A 13,255-nucleotide genomic window follows, 5' to 3' on the forward strand; every position below is an offset into this window, starting at 1 on the left:
ACTGTATTTTATATTTGAAAGTTACTAAGAGAATAAATCTCAAAAGTTCTCATCACAAGAAAAAAATGTTATAAGTGTGTGTGGGGATGGATGTTAACTAGACTTATTGTGGTGATCACTTTGCAATCTATACAGATAGTGAATCACCATGCTGTACACCTGAAACTAAGACATTACACGTCCATTATGCCTGAATTCAAGAAAAAGATGGCAGTGCATGTCAATATGAGGAAATATTCCTGGACCCTATATTCAGGCTTTTCACTTTATCTCATTTGCATCCCAAAACAGTAGGGATTTTTTAATTTTTCATGACACCCTCAAAATTCAGCCCAGAGCACTGGATGTCTTATTTTTTTCAAGCGCGGATATTGCTTTGAGATAAAAGTCTCTTAAACAGCGGTAGTATCGATGGCTGAAGGGGGCTTGTAAATAACTCTTTGAAATTTGGCTTTTGTGGCTTTTAATAAAGTACAATTTCTGCCTCCTCTCTGTTTGCTCCCGACTCTAGATGAGTTTAACTCAGGTCGACAAGGGAGAGACACAAATCTAGATTTTGTTGCAGAGACTTTGCTTCCGAAGTGCCTGAGAGAGAAGGGAGAGAGGAAGGGCGGCGGGCAGCGGCTCTCACGGAGGAGGCGCTGGCAGCTGTGGGACGTCGGCACCCGTTCCTTCAGCGGTATGTGGACGGAGCAACCTGTCCGTGCGAGCCCCCATGGGGAAATCACGCTTCCCAGTGCCTCAGGGTTCACAAGCTAGGCAACGCAGACCCTCCTCCTTACATACTTCCTCAGAGCTGGAGGAAAAGGACTTGGGCTGGTACATTTCGATCCCAAGTTAAGATACAAAGCCTAATGATGTAACTCAGAATGGAGACGGAAAAAATTGCACAGTAAAATCAAAGTATTCGTTCACAAGAAATGCAAAGTTACGTCGCTGGAAGGAGTATTATTCCCATGGACAGTCTCTTTATGTGGGTGAGCATCAGAGAGAAACCCTCAAGCAGATCATCTAGTTGCTTCTAGAAACGCTGTGGGGGAAATGCAGCAATATTCCCCCGCTACCTGTCTATCCACAGGCCCAGAGCTCATCCCCACCTGTGTTCCCTCCGACCCTTGCCCCTAGACTCCATAGACGAGAGCAGCCTCTCTGCAGAGCCCCAGGAACTGGGCGGAGGCGTACATCACTGACATTCTCAGCTAAGAGTGAATATTTTGTAACATGTAACAACGAGTTGATGGAAACTCGATTAGTTTTGCAAGAATGCTTAATGGTGATTGTGGGACGAGGATGAAGAGAGAGATGTAAAACAGGGGGTAACAAGTAGGTTTACAGGGAGTAGCCTCCCCCAGTAGGCAGAAACTCCCAGCTGTTTGGGGTAGTAGAGATCTAAGCAGCTAAAGGCATGACGTGATGTTTGATGAACTCTTCCCCCACTTAAATCCATTCCATGAAGAGCTGCTTAAACCACCATTGGTATCCAGAAACTATTTAATTCCGAGAAATAAGAAGAGACGGTATAAGGAATATCCCACTGGAAAGAGAAAATCATCTATTCACAGACATAGACCCAACTGAAAGAATTATGAAATAATGCCCCAAACTACCCCCTTTCCTGATAACGTGTAGAGAAATATCCTTGAGATTCACATATATCTGTGAAGACTCAGCTCAGATATCACTTCTACTGGGAAGCCATCTCTGAACCCCCCAAAGTGTTAATCCTCCTTTGAACCCTCATGACACATCACGTCTAGTGTAGATTTCTGTGGTTGTACCTGTAGGTTTGCTTACCTATGTCCTATCCGTCTGTGTAGTCCCAGAACCCGGCACAGTGCTTGCTACACAGTTTCTGCTCAATAATTATTTGTTGAGTGAATGAATTGCAGGAGTCGAAGAACAGATAGGAAGCAGATACAGGATACTGGACGTATGTAGAAAAACCAGGGAAGTTACAAGTTCTGAGAGTTGTGGAGGTCTGAACTAGAAATGGAATGGAGATGATGAATGCGAGAGAAATAGGCAAGGCAACAAATGAATAAAATTGAGCAGCCCGTTGTTACGGGAGAGGAGAAAAAAACGACCTCGCAGATGGTAGTGAGTCAGATCGAAAGGCAACCGGCCTCCAACACCCACACATGCAGACTTGTTTGGTGGGAAAATTGTGTTCAGATTTGATTTTGGTGGGTTTAGAGTATTGTTGCAATGTCCGATTGTATGTGTCTCAGTTGTGTATGTGGAACTTCAGTTTTAAGTGTGTTCATGGCAAGTGACGATTTGGCAAACGTGTGTTAGGATACGGTATTTGAAGCCGTGAGAATTTATGAATTTGCTGAAAAACAAAATATATATTAAGAAGAAAATAAGATCCATGATAGTATTTGGGCAATTCAGGCATTTCATGGATCCGAGGAGACAGAAGACCTAGAGGAAGTGTCAAAGAGGCCCAGAAAGAACTTGAATTTATGTATTTATTTATTTATTTATTTATAAAATTTTATTTATTTATATAACAGAGAGAGAGATAGCGAGAGAGGGAACAGAAGCAGGGGGAGTGAAAGAGGGAGAAGCAGGCTTCCCACTGAGCAAGGAGCCTGATCCTGGGCTCATGACCTGAGCCAAAGGCAGACGCTTAACGACTGAGCCACTCAGGCGCCCCAGAATTCGAATTTATCTTGATTAAGAAAAAAACAGAGTAACTTCCTCAAGTAGATTAAGTTGCCAAACTGGCACCAGCCGGGCGGGTTAAATCTCAACAAGACTCCGTCTTGCTTCTGTTTTGCACTTATTGGGAGAAATGTTTAACTCTTTAAGCAAAAGAAAAATAGTAAAATCCCAAAGAGTCATAGGTATTTTTTCTAATGGTGATAAGAATTGGAGTTAATTGCTAATTAAATAATCCATTTTTGTTACATTTCTATCAGGCTCACTCTAAGTCCCAGGGCATATCGGAAAGATTACTGACTTTGAAACCAAATTTGCCAGGGTTTGAAAGTTCTCCATACTAATTAGTTACATGACATCAGGAAATTTATTTAATATTTTTGAATCTCACTTTACTCATGGGTAAAATGGAGATCGTTATGCTTATCATGCCGTACCGTTGTGAAAATGAGACTATATAAAAATCACTTAGCATACCATTTATAGTCAGTGATAAATAATCATTAGTTGTCAGTCCTTTTGCTTCCCTGTGTCCCAAAGTCACTTAACTCTTGTGGGAAATCTCTGAAAATATATTTGCATGTCCTTTTGCCTGAATATAGAAAACCACAAGAGCATTATTCGGGACTTTATGGAAAGATACTGGAGAAGTGTGCAAAATTGAGAGAGAGATACAGGAACTCGGTAAATCTGTGGAAACGTGCTTCGATTGGAGTTCATACAGGTGGTCCTACCGTTTCCCGATTTCCAAGGACAGAATGTGGTGCAGAGAAGGAATGAAAAGTCTGTAGAATGGGAAGAGTAAGTATTTTCCAGGAGCCACTTGAACCCTTGCTCAGAAAGACCAGACCCAGGACAACAGTGCTTTTAAGAGGCTCCTTCTCTTGTTCTTTTATCTTTGCTCATCTGTGCTTGGCTTCATTTGCTTCTACTGTTAATGAATTTACATTGAAGGGATGTGGTTGTTTGCAGCCGAATTAATTACCTTCTAGCTCTGTGAGTAAAGAAAAGAGCCATCGTTACAAAAAATAAAAAAAGCTGATCTGGCTTACTACTCATGCTAATGTTGCATAATGACTCCGGTTAAGGTTATAGGGTCCTAGGGCTGTCGCAGTTGGAGCTGGGAACACAGTCCTGTGGACAATTAGAGTGGGGTTTGATACTGTTGTGTTGGAGGAGGTCATCCAGAGGACATGACCTCCGATTGCCACGCAAGCCGGCCCGGGGCAATTGAAGGCTCTGCCCCCTTGCCCTCCTCTGGCCAATGTTTGTTTCGCCCACGATCCCCACGGCTGGAGCCATTTTCAAGGACGCGGCTTGGAGAGAGGGCTGCGTTATTGAGACCACTTGGACTGGCTGCTCGTCTGAAGCTAGTTAAGGCCTCTATATAAACTCTAAAGGTTTGCTGGGTGGGTGCAGAGTTCTTCTCGTTTTGCTGCGAGTCAGGACGCGCCTGGTAAGTTCCCGCGCTTACTCTGCCACCCACCTATCTGATGCGGCTTGCCCCTTTCCTGGGTCTCTCCTTGCCCCCTTGTATGGGACTCGTGTGCAAACCAACACGTAGGCTGGAGAGAAAATGTCCGGATGAAAAAAGAGTCACTGTAGTTATTATTTTGTTCTAAGACTTATGTTTGTTTTTCTTGTCTTAGCAGTCAGCTAAGCCCTCCAAAGCTGTATTGAATGGTAGCTGTGATAAGGGCTACCTTTACCTTCTTTTTGACTTTTGTGGGAATGTTTCTAACATTTGCTATATTTTGTTGCCAGTTTAAGTTTATTTTGTTCTTAATAGGCCACAAGCTTTATTTTTTAATCACGATGGGGTGCCATTGGTGGTTGAGGTGATTTGAATACTTTTTCCTAAAATTTTAGGTGATTTTTTTTCATTTAATCTGTTAATATGATCAATGACTTGATTTCTTAAAATGTTGGATCAGTTTGGGTTGTTGGGATAGGTCCTCTTGTTTACAACATTTTGTCCTTCGGTAAATGCTGAATTTCATTTAAGAAAACATAATTTTTGATTCTATGAGTGAGCGTGACCCATGTTTTTTTTGGGTTACCTAGTTTGGAGTTCAGTGTTTTTTCCAGAACTATAATGTGAGTTGGGCCACTTTCCTATTACTAAACATCGGGCCAGTTTGCAAAAAAATAGGGATTATTTGCTTGTAGGTTTGATAGAAATTTCTGTAAAGCAGCTGAGCCTGGTACCTGTTCTTGAGGGAGAGAATCTCATTTACTTCTTTTAACTTTCTGGCAGTGATTATATTAACCACAGGTGTGTTCCCGGGGGCAGGTAGCTCAGGTATTAGGACATTAACAGGCCCAACTAATTGCTACAGTGACTTTGCTATCCTATCATATGGTAATTCAGAAAATCCTCCTCCTCCTCCAGAAGTCTGCTTTCCCCCCTTCCTTATGTCTTATAACTGCTGCTCATGAAATCTGAGGGCGCTCCTGTTTTGAGACGTTCTCTGTGTGGACAGACCAGAACTTGGGTTGTTCAAGACTTGACCTCAGGATATTTTCTGGAATATACAGGATTCCTCCACCTTCGTCACAGCCCAAACAGATGGATTTCTGTCAGTGTAACACATGATTTTCTCTCTCCCCCCTCCCCGTAGTCCAGATTCTGATAGGCCCCCAACAGGGGTGGAGAGGCGAGCACGCACTCGCTTTTGATCTGTGAGTGAAGGGGTTTGAGGCGGGCGAGCGCGACCTGGGAACCTCTGTGCTAAATAATGCTGTGTTTAAATAACATGTTGATGTTTTTGGGGGTTTTTTCCAGTGTGATTAACATACAATTCTAATTGAGGTGAACAACGTCGATTAAGAAATTTTTTACGTAATGCTCTCCGTGATATGCCGTCACTGTCTATTACTGTACGATGTTATTATAGTATTATTGGCTATATTTCCGATGCTGTACTGTTCATCTCTGGGACTTACTTTCTAAGTGGAGGTTGGCATCTCTTAATCCCCTTCTCCCCACTCATTGGCCCTCTGACAACCATCAGTTCTCTGTATCTGAGAGTCTATTTGTTTTTTTGTTTCTTTTAAGTTCTGTACATAAGTGAAATCCTATGGTATTTGTCTTTGATCTGACTTGTTTCACTTAGCATAATAGATTTTGGGTCCATCGATCTGGTTGCTCATGGCAAGATCCCATTGTTTTTGTTTGTTTTTTAATGATGGAGTAATAGTCCATTTTGTGTGTGTATGTAGGTAGGTGTGGGTGGGTGGGTGGGTAGGTGTGGGTGGGTGTGGGTGGGTGGGTGGGTGGGTGGGTGTGGGTGGGTGGGTAGGTAGGTGTGGGTGGGTGGGTAGGTAGGTGGGGGAGAGGGACAGAATCCGAAGAAGCTTCCCACTGCGTGCAGAGCCCGATGTGGGGTTTGATCTCACCCCCCAGATCCTGACCTGAGCTGAAATGAAGAGTTGGTTGTTTAACCATCTGAACCACCCACGTGGCCCAGAATACTTTATTTTAAAGGATGCATTTAATACTTTAAAATATGTTGTCTAGGGTTAAATTTGGCCTCCTACTATCCTATTTCATGTCTTGTGATATTTCTTTTACTCTCTTCCTGTTTTCTATCAGGCTGCTTGAACTTAAAAAAAAAAAAAAAAAAAAAAAAAAGTAACTGCTTCAGGGCACCTGGGTGGCTCAGTTAAGTGTCTGCCTTCAGCTCCGGTCATAATCTCAGGGTCCTGAGATCAAGCCCCACATCCGGCTCCCTGCTGAGTGGGAAGGCTGCTTCTCCCTCTCCCTTTGCCCCTCCCCCTTCCCCCCCTGTACAATACATAAAATCTTTGGAAAAAAAAATTATGTGCTTTATTTTTCCTTTAGTAGTTTGGTAGTTAGGGCTTAGTTAAAAAATATGTTTTAAAAATGTTTCCTAAAAATGTCTTGTTTATTCTTATTCTGAACAAGACAAAATCTTCAGTTGGCTTTTGCCTTTGAGCTAGCTCTCCAAAGATTCCATGTTAATGAATTTTAAAAAGTATATACCAACCTATTATCCCTGTGAAAATTGTCATTTATTTCATGCCTTATTCCTAACTAGCCAAAGATTATACACCTTTTGTTATTTATTTTTATTTTGTGTTCTGCTTCTAAGCTTATTTTTCCTGTTGAATATATTCTTTAGTTCTATCATTGGGGTTTGTGGAAGATAAACTGTCTGAATTTTTCAGTCTTCATGTATCTTTATTCCTCATTCTTGGGCTATTTTGATGGATATAGAGCTCAATGTTCTGAGTTACTTGGCTCACCATGTTGAAGATAAACTTATCCATTGTCTTTTGACATCTAAAGTTGCTAGTGAAAAAGCTAATATTAATGTGATTGTTCTTTGTAGGTAATCTGTTCTCATTCTCTCGTTGTCTTTATGATAATCTATTTGAAATGTTTCGCCATAATGGGTCTATATATATAAGATTCGAAAATTAGTCCTTGGTATTCGAAACGTTTAATATTTAGGACTTGTGTTTCTTCAATAGTGGAAATCCTCAGTATTTTTCCTTAAACATAGCTTAACTACCACCTTCCTACTGTCTCCTGAAAGTCTTACTGATTATTTTGGAACATTTGGTCCTACTCACTTGTATTCCTTAATTCTCTTTCTACCCTTAAAAAATCTCTTAATTCAATTTCATGAAAGGCTGCATCAATTTGATTCAACAACTTGGATTTGCCATTAACTTTTTATTGAATGGATCTGTATCCTTTCACTGATAGTTAAACTTCTGTTGAAAATGACTCCTTTCTAAAATTTTTAATGGGTTCTCTTAAAATAACCAACCGCTCATTTTTATTACCTAGTTTTTCATTAGCCTTCTGTCCTTTTTGTTTGCTTCCCATTGACTACTTTAATTCAGAAAATGTTAAAGTGCTTATCCTAAAGTTTTCAGGGTTGTCTATTCTGATTTCCTGGAGTTTTAAGTGCTTATATGTGAGGAGAATATTCCTTGATTTTTTTTTTTTTTTTTTTTTTTTTTTTTTTAATAGTGGTACTTTACTTTGCTGCGTGGTGATTGTTTTCAGTTGATCTTCATTGAAAGGTATCCTAAGCATATGCCAAGAAGCTGCAGTGGTGTCTGGGGGCCTTAGCATCTAACACGTGAGGCATGACCTCAACTAGCCTTGGGTGTTTCTTAGCTTGAGGTTTCCGGTCCTTGAAGTTGACCTTTTATTTCTCCATCCGTTGATTCCTGTGCTGATGTTCTTTCATGGCTGGGTGACAGATCCCCTCTTCCTGGCACCCAGTTGCTGCTCTCTGTGTCAGCCAGGGACTGGCTGGGAAATGTAGGCTCTGCTCCAAGCATTTGGCCTGAGTCTCTTCGTGGTCCACTGTGAAATAATCAGCATTCATCCCTTTTAACCACAGTGGCTTGTAGAAGGACCACCCCTTTTTGGGAACAATGACTTTTCCCTTGTTTTTTGGAGAGCTTCGATGTTACAAATTAACCCTGTGATCTTAAATTGGGAATATTACATTTAATATTTGCATTTAAATCTATTACTTATTATATGCTAATATAGGGATCCAGTTTTGTTTTCCATAGTAGCGTACTATTTGAACAGAAACCATTCATTGATGAATCCAACCCTCCCTAAATGCCAGTTTTTTTTTTTTTTTAAGATTTTATTTATTTGACAGAGATAGAGACAGCCAGCGAGAGAAGGAACACAAGCAGGGGGAGTGGGAGAGGAAGAAGCAGGCTCATAGCAGAAGAGCCTGATGTGGGGCTCGATCCCAGATCGCCGGGATCACACCCTGAGCCGAAGGCAGACAGACGCCCAACCGCTGTGCCACCCAGGCGCCCCTCTAAATGCCAGTTTCACTAGATACTCCTGTCTCCTAATTCTCTTGGTCTCATTGTGGACCTTTTCCTACATCTCTTGTCAATCTCTATGCTTCTGCCACACTCTTCGGATTACTGTAGAATTATCACCTGTTTGAATATAGAATAACTTTTCCTTCATGACACTTCTAGAATTTTTTTCAGACCTTCTTGTATGCTGATTCTTCCAGCTAAACTTCAGAATAATCTTGTCATTTAAAAATATTCTTTTGGTGTTTTGATGAGGAATATATACTATTTAGATGGACTCGAACACTTAAAGAGCAAGTATAAATCCTTCTAATCAAATCTATTGTGACCTTTATTACAATTTGATATTTTTTTTTTTTAAGATTTTATTTATTAGAGACAAAGAAAGCGAAAGCATGAGAGCAGAGTGGGAGGCAGAGGAAGAAGCAGACCCATCAATGAGCAGGGAGCCTGACATGGGATACGATCCTGGGACTCCAGGATCGTGACCTGAGGCAAGAAGGCAGATGCTTAACCAACTGAGCCACCCAGGCACCTCTACAATTTGATAGTTTTCTATCAGATACTGAGTTGATTTCTAGGAATTTTGGTGGTGGTGGTTCTTGTGTTGCTGTTATAAATAGGATTTTGTTTTAAATTATCCAAATTATTTGCCATCTGTGTGCATTTGTATTTAGCTAAATATAATATACTTTTTCTAGGTGTTCCATAGCTCAGAATTTTAAATTTTCTAGTTGTCCACCTACCTCATCTGTACATAATTTTCTATTTTGGCTAATTCTTAATGTGAAATAGTATCAAACAGCTGGTATCCTTTTGTTGCTTCCAAATTTAATGGGAATGCTTTTAATGTTTTTGCCTTTCATTTGATTTTTATCCCGAACTAAAGAGAATGTATTAGTTATAACAGCATAAATAACAAAAGTCCAGCTAAAATTTGCTTGAAAAATGAGGAAAAGTTATCCTTACGTAATACATGGAAAGGCAGAGTTCTAGAGTGAATGTGGTGACTCAACTCTGACATCAAGTACAACCTGTTCTGCCATTTTGAGTTTCTTGGGATGTCCTGCCTGATGAGCGCAGGATGCCGATTACGATATCTGTTATCACAGGAAGGCCCAAGCACATCTAGTAATAAGAAAAAAAAAATGGGTTTCTTTCCCCATATTTTGTTAAGGAGGAAAATCTTTCTAAATCTCCAGCAGATGATAACCCGTTGGCCAGGATATTGTTGTGTGTTCCCCTACAAACTCACCCACGGCAGAGGGAAAGCAACCACTCTGAGAGATACTAAACTAAGCCATGACTTACTCTGACGCTGGGGAGGGTGTGGTCACATTCTCTGAGCAAACAGAAGGGTGAAGAACTGAACCAAATGAGGGTTGTGCATATTAAAAACAAGGGTGTGGGGTGGAACGACTGTTAGGCAGCGGTGTTTGCCGCGTGGTGTTCCCACCTGTGTTCCTGCAGAGTTTGTCAGTGGTCCTTGCTGCTTTTCTCCAAATGCCTTGAGACAACAACCAAGTTGATACCATTTTTCTTCATTGCCTTTTGATAGGAAAAAGATTTTCTAAAATGGAACTTTCATTTCTTTAATGAATTTGTTGATCAAAGGTAACTTAAATTATTTCTGGATTATATTTGCAAATTAGTATATAAAACATTCATAGAAGTGTCAGCATCATGGCAGCATAAGACAGCCATCATTTTTGAAACCTCAACAAAAATTCGGCATTCATCCACAGACAGCTGTGACTCTGAGCTGTGGGATTTAGCGCCACACACCAAAGGACCAGGAGGCATCTTGCCTACCGGAGCATTCAGGTAATAGCAGGCAGACCTTGGTCCTCGATGCGGACTCTGCGTGGCCCATAAGCCGGCTCCAGGCACTGCTGGCTGCTGGGCAGGTGCCCCTGGAAAACCTCGTCTTAAATAATCAGCCATGGACAAGGGAGCCTGTAGAGCTGGTTTCCAGGTTAAGTTCCAGCACACCATGGGAGCAAGACACAGGATCCGGGGCGCACTGGAGTACAAGAGAGGCACAGTTTTACTTTGACCACCCCCTTTTCCCGGCACAGCCCAGCTTAGGGCCAAGAGAGCTCTTCCTCTGCCCATGATTTCTCCTATGGGAAAGAGCGCAGGTGAGGGAGCACCCAGCTTCCCCATCGTGCATGATGTTGCTGAACCGGCTCGTTTCTCTTGCGTTCCATCCGGAGTACTGCATCATGAGCTCTGTGACTATGGGAGAGGGGGGAGAAGGGGCTGGGAGAGTGGCAGATGGGATCCTCAGAAGGCGTTAAAAGGCTGAAGATCCTACCAGCTGCACGCCGGACTCCGAGAACCTGCCTCACCATGTGCGTCCTCCCCATTCTTTATTTTTTATTGTTATGTCAGTCACCATACAGTACATCATTAGTTTTTGATTGTTTGCGTATAACACCCAGTGCTCCATGCAATACATGCCCTCCTTACTACCCATCACCGGGCTAACCCACCCCCCACCCCCTCCCCTCTGAAGCCCACAGTTTGTTTCCCTGAGTCCATAGTCTCTCATGGTTCATCTCCCCGTTTGATTTTCCCCTCCTTCATTTTTCCCTTCCTTCTCCTCATGTCCTCCCTGCTATTCCTCATGTTCCACAAATAAGTGAAACCATATGATAATTGTCTTTCTCTGCTTGACTTATTTCACTTGGCATTATCTCCTCCAGTCCTGTCCATGTTGATGTAAATGTTGGGTAATCATCCTTTCTGATGGCTGAGTAGTCATTGCGTATATGGACCACATATTTATCCATTCGTCTGTTGATGGGCATCTCGGTTCCTTCCACAATTTGGCTATTGTGGACAATGCTGCTATGAACATTGGGGTGCATATGGCCCTTCTCTTCACTACGTCTGTATCTTTGGGGTAAATACCCAGTAGTGCAATGGCTGGGTCATAGGGTAGCTCAGTTTTTAACTTTTTAAGGGACCTCCACACTGTTTTCCAGAGTGGCTGTACCAACTTGCATTCCCACCAACAATGTAGGAGGGATCCCCTTTCTCCACATCCTCTCCAACTTTGTTTCTTGCCTTGTCCATTTTTGCCATTCTAACTGGTGTAAGGTGGTATCTCAAGGTGGTTTTGATTTGAATTTCCCTGATGGCTAATGATTTTGAGCATTTTTCATGTGTCTGTTAGCCATTTGTATGTCTTCATTGGAAAAGCGTCTGTTCATATCTTCCCATTTTTTTACTTTGTTATTTGTTTTTTGGGTGTTGAGTTTGAGAAGTTCTTTATAGATCTTGGATACCAGCCCTTAACTGTAGTGTCATTTGCAAGTATCTTCTCCCATTCTGTGGGTTGCTTCTTTGTTTTGTTTTCTGATTTCATTTGCTGTGCAGAAGCAGCTTTTTATTTTGATGAAGTCTCAGAAATTCATCTTTGCTTTTGTTTCCCTTGCCTTTGGAGACCTGTCATGCTGTGACTCTCCCTGTGCACAGTCCCAAAGGTAGTGGTGGGAGTGGGCTTTGGCAAGCAGCCGTGGAGTGACAGAGTGGGCCTGAGTCTGGGCCAGGGCAAGAATGCAAACAACTTGGGCTTCAGACTATCTTTTTGGAAAACAAAAGAGAGGATCTATCAGCATATGGATCGGTGCATTTTAGCCTCCAGCAAAGGCAGAGGAGCTTAAGACTTCTGCCCCAGAAGGAGCAGGAAGTGTGGTGTACTTGTTACTCTTTGGAGATTGCAGAGAGCCTCAGAATCCTGGTAAGACTGACACAAAGTGTCTCTCTCCCAAGAGCAGTTAGTAAAACCTGAAGGGAGGGGCTGCTTCAACTGCAAAGATAGCAACACAACCTGGAGGAACGTAACAGAGAAAGAAATAGCACCTTGCCAAAAATGACCATCGTCCTCAGCAACTGAGTGGAAGGACATGGGGATTAGTGACTTATCCCATGAAGAACTGAAAATAGCTGTTTGTTTTTTTGAGGACTGATTTATTTGCGAGAGGGCGTGCGTGCTGGAGGAGGGGGAGAGAATCTGAAGCAGACCCCTCCTGAGCACAGAGCCTGACTCGGGCTGGATCCCAGCACCCTGAGATCAGGACACTGGCCCGAAACCAAGAGAAAATAGCTATTGTAAGGAAACTCCATACGCTGGAGGAAAGTAGACAAAGGTAATTCAACAAAATTAGGAAAACAACTTACAAACAAAATGAAATTTTACGGAGGCCCGGAAATGATGAAAAAGTGCCAAACAAGATCTGGAGATAGAGCTGCTCATTCGTCTCAACACTTGAGCAACCCTCACTCTGGGCTCCCCCCCCCCCCAAACTGTGCGTGGGGGGTGGGTGGCCCCCCCACTGTGCTTGCACCCCCCCCCCGGCCAGCTGTGCGTGCAGGGGGGGGTACGTGGGGGGGTCCACCGCCCACCACCCCATGGTGCTGCCTGGTTGGGTTTTCAAGCACCGTTCCAGCTGGGCTTCCCAGATCCGTGGAAGCAGAGAACCGCTCAGAAACTGAAGATGACTCCCCATAGGACCATAAACACTTAGGGGAGAGTTACTCTGAAATCTGTCCTTTTCAGCAGTTTGCCAAAAAAAAAAAAAAAAAAAGGCTGGGGGGTGGGGAATGATCAATTGCAGTGATTCAAGTGTTTAATTTTGTTCTTTGTGTAACTTGCACGAAACAGGGGTAGAACTGTGTACAGTTAGCACCCAGCATTCACGCATCAGGGAGGCGGAGAACGGAGCCCTGGAAGATGAGGGCAGCTGGCACA

General features: G+C 42.6%; 1 long non-coding RNA gene across 2 annotated transcripts in view; it reads left to right on the forward strand.

Moving 5' to 3' along the window:
- Positions 1–3,658: 3,658 nt before the first annotated feature.
- The window catches only part of LOC125282454 (uncharacterized), a 406,235-nt gene continuing 396,638 nt past the window's right edge, over positions 3,659–13,255 (forward strand). For both annotated transcript variants that reach the window (XR_008960914.1, XR_007189607.2), the window contains exon 1: positions 3,659–4,120. This is a non-coding gene — a long non-coding RNA (uncharacterized LOC125282454). The remainder of the gene's footprint in view (positions 4,121–13,255) is intronic.

The sequence above is a fragment of the Ursus arctos genome, unplaced genomic scaffold (assembly GCF_023065955.2).
Source record: "Ursus arctos isolate Adak ecotype North America unplaced genomic scaffold, UrsArc2.0 scaffold_22, whole genome shotgun sequence".
NCBI lineage: Eukaryota > Metazoa > Chordata > Mammalia > Carnivora > Ursidae > Ursus > Ursus arctos.